Consider the following 10,416-nt stretch of genomic DNA (forward strand, 5'->3'; position numbering starts at 1 on the left):
GACTTGGGGTCACTGCCATTCGGGACTCAGTACACAGTTACACATGTGGGATTGGCTTGTGTTGGACAGTGTTAGTTGGCACCACGTGTCCAAAATTCAAATTGGGAGGTCTGCTGCCCGCAGTGTAGACTGCTGAGTGTTTATTTGTACCTGAAAATTAATTTGGTCATTGTACAAAAGCTGTTGCTGATATAACAAATGTTCAAAAAGAAAGGATACTAAAAGGATATTATGTAGATTTGAGGCCTGTAATAGTTACTTGCCTAGTGGACTCTGTAGTTAATGAATGAAGAAATAATTTCCATTGTGAGCCCTACTGAGTGCAGTGTAGGCGTATGATGAAAAGATGAAATAAGTATAGAATACATTGACGAAGTGTTGTATTTTCTGAGTACAATCTTGTTAGAAATTAGCATTTAAAAATGGAATTGCAAGCAGGACTGCCTGTAGTGTAGACTGCAATTTCATGTTTCTTTGCATTTGAAGATTAATTTGGTCATTGTAGTAAAGCTATAACTGATATAAAAAAAAATCTTGAAGCGAGAATACTAAAAGGATAATATGTAGGGTGTAGGACTGTGATAGTTAGTTGCCTACTGGAGTCTGTAGTTGCATATGGAAATACCCCTCATTGATCAAAGGGAGTGTGGTGCTGCGGTCGCTGCCACAGACTTGGGGTGACTGCTATTCAGGACTCAGGACACAGTTACACATGTGGGATCGGCTTGTGTTAAAGAGGGTTAGTGGGACTACATGTTGCCGGCCTTGCATATCGAAATATGCCTCACTGATCGAAGGGAGTGTGGTGCTGTGGTCGCTGCCACGGACTTGGGGTGACTGCCATTCAGCACTCAGGACACAGTTACACATGTGGGATCGGCTTGCGTTGAACAGAGTTATTGGCACCAAATGTCACCGCTGTTGCATATGGAAATATGCCTAACTAATCAAAGGGAGTATGCTGCTGTGGTCGCTGCCATGGACTTGGGGTCACTGTCATTCAGGACTCAGGACACAGTTCCACATGTGGGATTGTTCGGCTTGTGTTGAACAGAGTTATTGGCACCACATGTCGCCGCCGTTGCATATGGAAATATGCCTCACTGATCGAAGGGAGTCTGGTGGTGTGGTTGTCTCACGGAGTTAGGGTCACTACCATTCAGGACTTAGGACACAGTTCCACATGTGGGATCGGCTTGTGTTGAAGACGGTTAGTGGCACCATTTGTCACCGGTCTTCCACAGTGTAGGCCAGAGGTAGCGGTGAGTAAGGGCCCACAGCCACGTGCATACGTTGGTGGTCCCACCGGCCTGCGTAGTGCAGGTTCAGTGGCACCACGTGTTGCCGGCCTTCCATATGGAAATACCCCTCACTGATCGAAGGGAGTCTGGTGCTGTGGTTGCTACAATTCAGGACTCAGGACACACTTACACATGTGGGATGAGCTTGTGTTGAACAGGGTTAGTTGGCACCACGTGTCGTCGGTCTTCCACAGTGTAGGCCAGAGGAAGCGGTCAGTAAAGGCCCACAGGCAGGTGACGTTGACTTGAGCTGCACAGATTGAGAGCATGTGGCCTTCTTAACCCATTATTGTGTCTTATACAATTTGCGTCGCTACTAATCTTGAATTGTGAACCGTGTAACCCCAGTGTAGGGCGGAGGCAGCAGTCAGGATGGGCGCACAGCTATGTGGCGATGATTTATGGTGCAGTGAGTTAGTAGCACCTGAAGCACACAGCGTGTGCGCACCGTGCGATGATGCGTGGTCTGGGCGGGCCGCAGTGGAAGCAAAGTGTCTTGCGAACTGGACTGTGACATCTGCAATCGTGAGCGCTGCTGTCCGCAGTGTAGATCGAAGGCAGTAGTCGGTACAGACATAAGTCTGCAGTGCTGTGCTGCTGGGTTCACAGGGGGCCTGAGTCGAGGTGGACCGCGGTTATGGCGGCAGCCACTTGCCAGGGTGAGGGCTGCTGCTGTGACAGACTAGTTGGTCTTCCCTCAGGTAAACCACACCTAGGGCCGGGCCTATTTATTCATACTTCTACGCTGGAGTGGCGTATGTTGGAGCAGCCCACTCCGCTTCCGCTTCCAGGGGGGGGACAACACAGCTACATGACCGAGATCTTCCCCATTGCCTGAGGTAACATGGTTGCATCCACTGTGCACTACACTACAAGAATCAACAGTATATCTCCACATGGAGAGGTTTGTGCTTTGCATAGTGAGGTCTGTGCAGCACATCAGCGTTACACTTGGCATTGTGTACTTTATTATTGAAGGATGACTTGCCTCCTTCATATATAGTTGGTTGCCACATCGCCCAACATTCAGCTATTGTGTGGCTGAGGGGCATGGTGTTTTGGTAAGGTTCGTTGTCCTGTTTGCGCTGCCTTGGTGGTAGTAGGGGGGGTGATGCGGGGGGAGGTTCTGGTTGTGGTGGCGGTGGGTGTTGTGGTCTTGTTGCGTGTCGGACCTGCATGATCAGTAGGTCTATCTCGTGTTAGTCTTTAGATATGGCCGTGAGTTGGGTCCAATTCACGGAGTAGATAGTCGACCTCCTTACACCAGTTAAAGGTTGATGTTAATTTGTTACTACTAACTCGGCTTATTGCCTGCTTTTTGGTTCGCATTGCAGATTTGGCTGGTCGTTGAAAATATGGGGAAGTGGTGTTTTCATGTTTTTTTTGCACGGGAACGCCTACTTTGCATTTCATAAGCGTTAGCTGTGGCTCTCGTTTTTGGCGATTTTGTTGGCGTAAGGTATCGATGGAAGAGTGGTGAGATTTGCAGTTTTCACCAAGTTGAGAATGGGTTGATAATTAAAAAACACAGAAAGAAAGATAGGTTTAATGAACATTATAATTAGAAATTAGCATTTAAAAAACCTTTGAAATTCACAGAAAAAAACCATAGGTTTCAGGTACGTTATAGTTACAAATTAGCATTTAAAAAACCTTAGAAATTCAAGGAAAAACCATAGGTTTCAGGCACGTTATAGTTAGAAATTAGCATTTAAAAAACCTTTGAAATTCACTGAAAAAAACATAGGTTTCAGGGACGTTATAGTTAGTTGGACATTTCACTCATATAAAACCATAGAAATTCCCATGTTATAGTTAGTTGAGCTAACTATAACTCGCGCCCCGCAATGCACTGCTGATGACGTCACATATTACATCATTCATGACATGGTCAGTGACATCACTGATGACATCACTGATGACATCTCAAATGACATCACTGACCGGGGCTATAATAAAAAATAAAGTGTGGGGGTTCAAGCCCCCCCCACACAGCCCCGGGGACTGCCACCTCCCCAGGGCTTTAATATTGTTGGAGAGGGGCCATATGGTACCCCTCATGGAGCCGTAAATGGCCCTGGGGCCGCCACTCCCCAGAGTTGGCATTAGCAATGTCCCTGCAGTTTTCTATGGGATGCCAAGAGCACACACAGCAAACAAGTGCTCCACTTTGAACAAGTGAGAGCATTTTGCTCTCACTTCTTCAATGTGGGGCACTTTGCTTTTTACCTCTAGGGAGCTGCATGTCAGCAGCTCCCTGGGGGTACAAAGCCATGCCGGCTCCCGCAGGATGTTGGAGCTGGCCGGACCGCAGGGGCCTTCATGCTCCCCCTGCAGTCCCCAAACAGGTGGCCATACCCAGGAGATGGGGTCGCCAGGGTTGGAAATGGCACAGAAGGGGGACCGCTCAGCCCCCCAAATAACCTGGGAGAGGGGGCCATATCACCCCTTCAATTTTTTGCTCCATTTTTTGTTTTAAATAGGACAGGCCCCAGGGGATGGGGTACCCAGGGCCCAAAAAGATCAAGGGAACGGGAGGCCACACAGCCCCCCTTCCTAAAAGAACTGAAAAACAATGCTGGCAACTCACCAGAGGCTCCGCCCCCGCAATGCACTACTCTGCAAATGCGCCTCCTGGCGCACTCTTGTTTGGAGAATGGCATCCCCTTCGATGCTGAGGGTCATATGGGGCCAACTAGCCCACCTGTTGCCTTCAGTAAGCCCTACTATGTGGGATTGCTGAGAGGTGGTCAGAGGCCATACCCCTTTTTACACCACTGGAGCACTGTTGGTGGGGGATTTAAAAAAGGAACAGCTGCCTTACTTCACTTCATTTATCTATAGTCCCGTTCCATGCAAAACAGCTTACTGCTGAACTTTGGCCTCACCAAAGCGACCCGATGGTTTAAATAATTAACAAATGATGTGAAAACTGAAGCAACAGCAGCAACCACTATGGACAATATACTTATCTAAAAACTACATTAACCAGCGTGCATTGGATGCCGATCTACCCTGAAGGGGCAGGACTATAAATAAATGAGGTGAAGTAAGGCAGCTGTTCCTTCCCCAGAGGCCAGCTAGTGATCAAGGGAAAAGATTTCCAGAAACGTGTTTGGCAATATGCCTCAAAGACACTTGCTTTACGATTCTTTCGCTTGGGAAAGCACTACCTGTTTTGCTGCTGCCTGCCAAATAAATATGCTAAAATCCACTTAGTGTGTGGCTCCTTCACTGTGTGAGCAGTTTTTGTTTGGATTTGTAAGTGGCCCGCTCCGGTCACGAAGACGCCCCACTGCAGGTGCGGGTCCGGTTGTCTTGATCACAGAGCACCGCAAGGAACGACGTGACCAATTTGGTGAGGCCAAAGTTCAGCAGTAAGTGGTTTTGCATGGAACAAGCGACCCAATGGTTTTTAATAATTAACAAATAATGTGAAAACTGAAGCAACAGCAGCAACCACTAAGGACAATATACTTATCTAAAAACTACATTAACCAGCATGCATTGGATGTCGATCCGCCCTGAAGGGGAGGGACTATAAATAAATGAGGTGAAGTAAGGCAGCTGTTCCTTCCCCAGAGGCCAGCCAGTGATCAAGGGAAAAGATTTCCAGAAACGCGTTTGGCAATATGCCTCAAAGACACTTGCTTTAAGACTCTTTCGCTTGGGAAAGCACTACCTGTTTTGCTGCTGCCTGTCAAATAAAGATGGTACAATCCACTTTGTGTGTGGCGCCTTCACTGTGTGAGCAGTTTTCGTTTGGATTTGTAAGTTGCCTGCTCCGGTCACGAAGTCGCCCCACTGCAAGTGCAGGTCTGGTTGCCTTGATCCCAGAGCACCGCAAGGAACAACAAGACCAATTTGGTGAGGCCAAAGTTCAGCAGTAAGTGGCTTTGTATGGAACAAGCGACCCGATGGTTTTTAATAATTAACAAATGATGTGAAAACTGAAGCAACAGCAGCAACCACTATGGACAATATACTTATCTAAAAACTACATTAACCAGCGTGCATTGGATGCTGATCTGCCCTGAACGGGCGGGGCAATAAATAAATGAGGTGAAGTAAGGCAGCTGTTCCTTCCCCAGAGGCCAGCCAGTGATCAAGGGAAAAGATTCCCAGAAACACGTTCGGCAATATGGCTCAAAGACACTTGCTTTAAGACTCTTTCGCTTGGGAAAGCACTACCTGTTTTGCTGCTGCCTGCCAAATAAAGATAGTAAACTCCACGTTGTGTGTGGCGCCTTCACTGTGTGAGCAGTTTTCGTTTGGATATACATATATAGATATGGATATATAGAGATATATAGAGATATAGATATAAATAGCTATAGATATATATCTATATCTATCTATGTATATATAGATAGATATAGATATATATATATATAGAGAGAGAGATATATATAGATATATTAAAAACTATCAATTTACATAATTATTGTTCAATAAAATAATTATCAATTAATAAAAGGTCATTCAATTATTAATTCATCAACTGCCCACCCTAGACCCCCTACATGCCTAGCATCATGCAACTATAATTAAAATAAATAAGTATCCCTTAATTTACCTATTTAGTTAAATAATTAATTCACAAATATTAATTAATAGTTAATTCATTATTCAATAATTAACTTACCATCCTGTACCCCTAAGAAACTACAATCAATCTTGCATCAACAAAATAAGTAAAATTAGTAAGTGTTCCATATTCTACATAATTAAAAAACAATTATATAATCACTCAATAAGAAATTGTTAATAATTACCTAATTAACTTCGCACTCTAGACCCCTACAAATATAATTGGCTACAACTAAAATGTAAATAAAATAAATAAGTATCTCATAAATTACATAAGTATTAATCAATTAAGTAAATTATAATTAACTAGTTATTACTCAAGTAACTTCCCACTCTAGACCACTACAGACTTGGCAGTCTGTAACTAAAAGATAAGTAAAATAAATAAGTATTCCATAAATTATATAATTAAGAATCAATTAGATTATTAACAATTATGAATAATATTTTAATTATGACATAACTAACATCCCACCCTATACCCCTACAAACCTAACAGCCTGCAAAAAACATAAAACAAAAATAAATCAGTATTACATAATTACCATAATAAATATCAATTGTACATTAAATAAAATGTATTAAATAACTCATAATTAAGTATTACCTCATTAACTTCCCACCCTATCCCGTAGAAAAACAATAACCCTGTTCTTTCGTTCCCTTTGCATCAAAGAGTTATGTTTAACCACGCAATTGATGAGCCCTTTTTTGACCATTTGGGATACTTCATGCTTAGGCCTCTATAACTTTTTTTTCACCTAAAGGGGTCGATTATGATGTCGTTCGGTAAGGCTCGGAGTCGGATTTGGGTCTGCCGTATCCGATTCGGAACCCGTATTTCTGACCAATTTGGATAGCTTTCCGAGTGACCAATTACGATGTTCGGAAAGCGTTTGGACTTTTGGAAACGGTACTGAATGGCACTCCGAGTAACCGAGTCATTCGGAGCCGAATCATACAAGTCAATGGTTCGTGTTTTCGACCGAGCGATTACGATGTCAGATTCGGACAGCCTTTCCGAATCGGTTGTTCCGACACGGATCGGCTGTCGGAATCGGACTTTTGGGGGCCTGAAGCAGGCCCCCCTTCACCCAGAGCCTTCTGAATGGGGCCCGTGGACAGTGTGGCAGGCACCATGGGGTGTCTGCCATAGGGTGCACGATTTTCCCCAGCCACCCCTTTCTTCAATGGGAGCCTGTGTATTCGGTCGGAACACAGGCTCCCATTGAAGCCAATGAGAGTCCGACCCAATTGTATTCAGAACAATCGTAATCGGTCGGTCGGACTTCCTATATCCGATTCGGTCGGAAACCATCACGGTACCGATTCGGTCAGAATTCTTTCTGAGCTACATCGTAATCGACCCCAAAGTATGCAAGCCAAATTTGCATGCTTTTTTCCAAACATCATGAGGATTCTAAGAGTACCCTGGGTTTGTGGATTCCCCTGGATGGGACTGAGAAAATTGCCAACTACAGCCAAAGTTGGGGTTTAGGGGGAAAAAAAGCGAAAAAGTGCTGCAGAAGAAAATATCATTTTTTTCCGAAAAATCACATCAACAAAAGGTTTGCTGTGCTAAAATAAACCATCTGACCAGCATTCAGAAACTCACAAAGCTGATTCGAAAAAATATTTTTTCCTACAGTTTTGGCATTCTTCTGAGAGTTAGCCCAGTTTTCCTAATTTTTCTGTAACCAACCTACTTCCAGTTTGTGGCAGGAACAGGTGTGACACCCATGGGTGATCCTAGAAACTTATAGTTTTCTGAAATGTAGATACAATTATGAATTCAGTAGGGGGTCATATTTTTGTAGATCCCTGTTGAATGAAATAAATATTGAAAATGAATAGGGAAAAAACTGACATTTGAGACAAAGTTTTCCTTTGTAACTTCTTGTCATGATGTTATATGCCATTAAGTCTGCTAGGCCCTTTTCGTTGTGGGGATACATAGGGTTTGTAGGTTGTCCAAGAACCTGAGGTATCCAGAGACAGCTGAGCTGCACCTTTCATTTTTTTTTCATTATGTACCAACCCCATGTGAAGCGATCATATTTCACTCAGCTCATTGACTCTGCACTTAAAATCAATTTGAAAATGAAGTGTAAGCGGGCTATGATCGCTGATACGGCTGGCTCCTACCTCAGGGTTAAAAAAGAAAGAGGCCAGATGATATGAAAACAAAATATGGTCCATTACAGTGCATGAACCTATATCATGATACGTCGGAGGTGAATTCCAAATTGGGTACTTAAAATCCTGCGCAAAGACTACGTTATTTGACAGGATTATTCTGTTTAAGGAGTATGTCTAAAGTTCGTAAGTGCGAAGTCAAGCTCATTGCAGAGGCTGCACACTACTGCAGTTCCTGGGTTGCAAGTGCAAATGTTAAAATCCGCTAAACACAGGATCAAAGTTTCTCTTTCCTGCAAGGTCACCACTCTCAACATATAATTTTCCAAATCATCAATGTCCTTGGTTACCTAAGTGTCAAAGATGATGTGGTAGAAGTTTATCAACAAAATAGCAAAAGACTTTTGAAGCCTGAATAATAATATTTTTAATACGGGATACAATAGGAGGTACAGTGCAGTTTAACAGACAATTCAGTAAGATTGACAAAGACAAATATGGCAAGGCCACCCTTATCCTTCCTTTACAGTAGATGACGGAATCGATAGATAACCAGATAGATTTGCACTAGAATCGGAATGCTCACAACTGGGGGCCTGAGATCTACTGCATCGGGTGACGATAGGGGGAGGATGTAGGGATGAGCAATACAAGAATCCAATTGGATGAGCCTTAATGTTTCCCTGTGAGCCGATTAGTGGGTAGAGACAATGTAACATTACGCGGTTGAATGATGGATTTAAAAAAAATGAATAACAATGCAGTCCCCTTTAGGTGTTTTCACACTAGGCTCTACCCAAGAGACTTCTGTCAGTAAGCATCTCAGCGTGCAAATTGTGGACCCATCCAGAATGTTCCCTGAGTCAGTGGACCACTTTATTCAAAAGAGAAACATGGGTTCCTAAGTGGGGATTCACTAGTTCTGGAATAGTTCCCAGTACAATCATATAGAAAATGCATTGCGGCAGCACCTGTGGGCGAGTGTCAAAGGCATCAATCTGAATAAAGTTATGATTGCTTTGCAATTGCGGGGCCTCACTACGAACCACATAAGTAACAGAACTAGCCCTCAAAGCTCATTTAATCCTTGAGTCTATATGACGCAAACAATACAGCTGTCCCCCCGATAAGTCATTGCACCCCCTTCAAACCCTGTCTACATACAAATTACTGGTTGCTTGGCAGACTGGGGACAGCCGCCTTAGCTGGGGCTGCAATTGGCGACATGGCACACTCAGATGGTCACTATTGCTTACGGGCTTGGCAGACCCAGGGACTTTGCAAAGAGACACAAATTTGTCATCAATGTCCTTCAGCTTAATCAGAATTGCGGAACAAAGCTATTGAACAAGGCATCCAATTTGTCAAGACATTTGTCGCAATAGTCTTTAAGTTTGCTTTCAAGAGTAGCCATGCCCAGTGTGGACTCCCTGCCTGCTGGACTGGCAGGCCTTTTCCCTTGAAAACTTACAAGGGGGGGTAAGGGAGGGTTAAGGGTTCAGTGCAAACGGGATGCATTATGTCTTCTCCCTAAAATCTTGTCCATTTTAAGGGTGGGCTATCGGATGCAATTGAAGTCTCTAAAATAGTTAAGAGCGACGGGTCATTGGAACCGCATTGGTTGGACACATGCGTGACTGTCGGGCCCTTCAGGCAGGACCTCATTCCTTGCATTCTGTACGAGACTTGTAACTGCCCTATGAGGTGTCACCCAGGGCCGTAGCCAGCACCATATGCTTCGGGGAGCACAGCCCTCAATCATGATAACAACATAATTGAAGTAAACAAAGGGCTGATAGGCAGTGTTTTTATTTGGGTTCAGAACACAAGATCTTCTTTGCCTACAGGAACTTTCTGAAACAAGCATTTACAATGCAATGGTCTCGGCATTGTTAAAGTTAGACCTATTGGCATTGCTCATGACATTATTTTTGTTTATGTTTTTGTTTTTAAAACATTTAACCCCTTCTGTGCCCGCCCCTTTCCCCGCCCTGTGCCGGCCGTTGAATTAGCGGGCGGGGTCTATGACGAGCTGGACTCGTCATGGGCACAGCGCCACCGCGGCCCATGACGAGTCCAGCTCGTCATGGGCACTGAAGGGGTTAAAGAAACGCCATTGTTATTTACAATGTCAATAGCTTAATCACTCTCAAATGCGAGACCTATTGCATTGCACCCACACACAGAGCCACCCACACAGAGCCACCCACACACACAGAGCCACCCACAGAGCCACTCACATAGAGCAACCCACACACAAATAGAGCCACCCACAGAGCCACCTACACACACACACGCAGTAGCCCACTGACCTATTTACCTTATGTGCACTTTGTGATCTGTATGGTACATGTTCTTTGCTGCAGGCACATTAACCCTATGTGCTACC

This window comes from Triturus cristatus, chromosome 2_1 (assembly GCF_964204655.1).
Source record: "Triturus cristatus chromosome 2_1, aTriCri1.1, whole genome shotgun sequence".
Taxonomy (NCBI): Eukaryota; Metazoa; Chordata; class Amphibia; order Caudata; family Salamandridae; genus Triturus; species Triturus cristatus.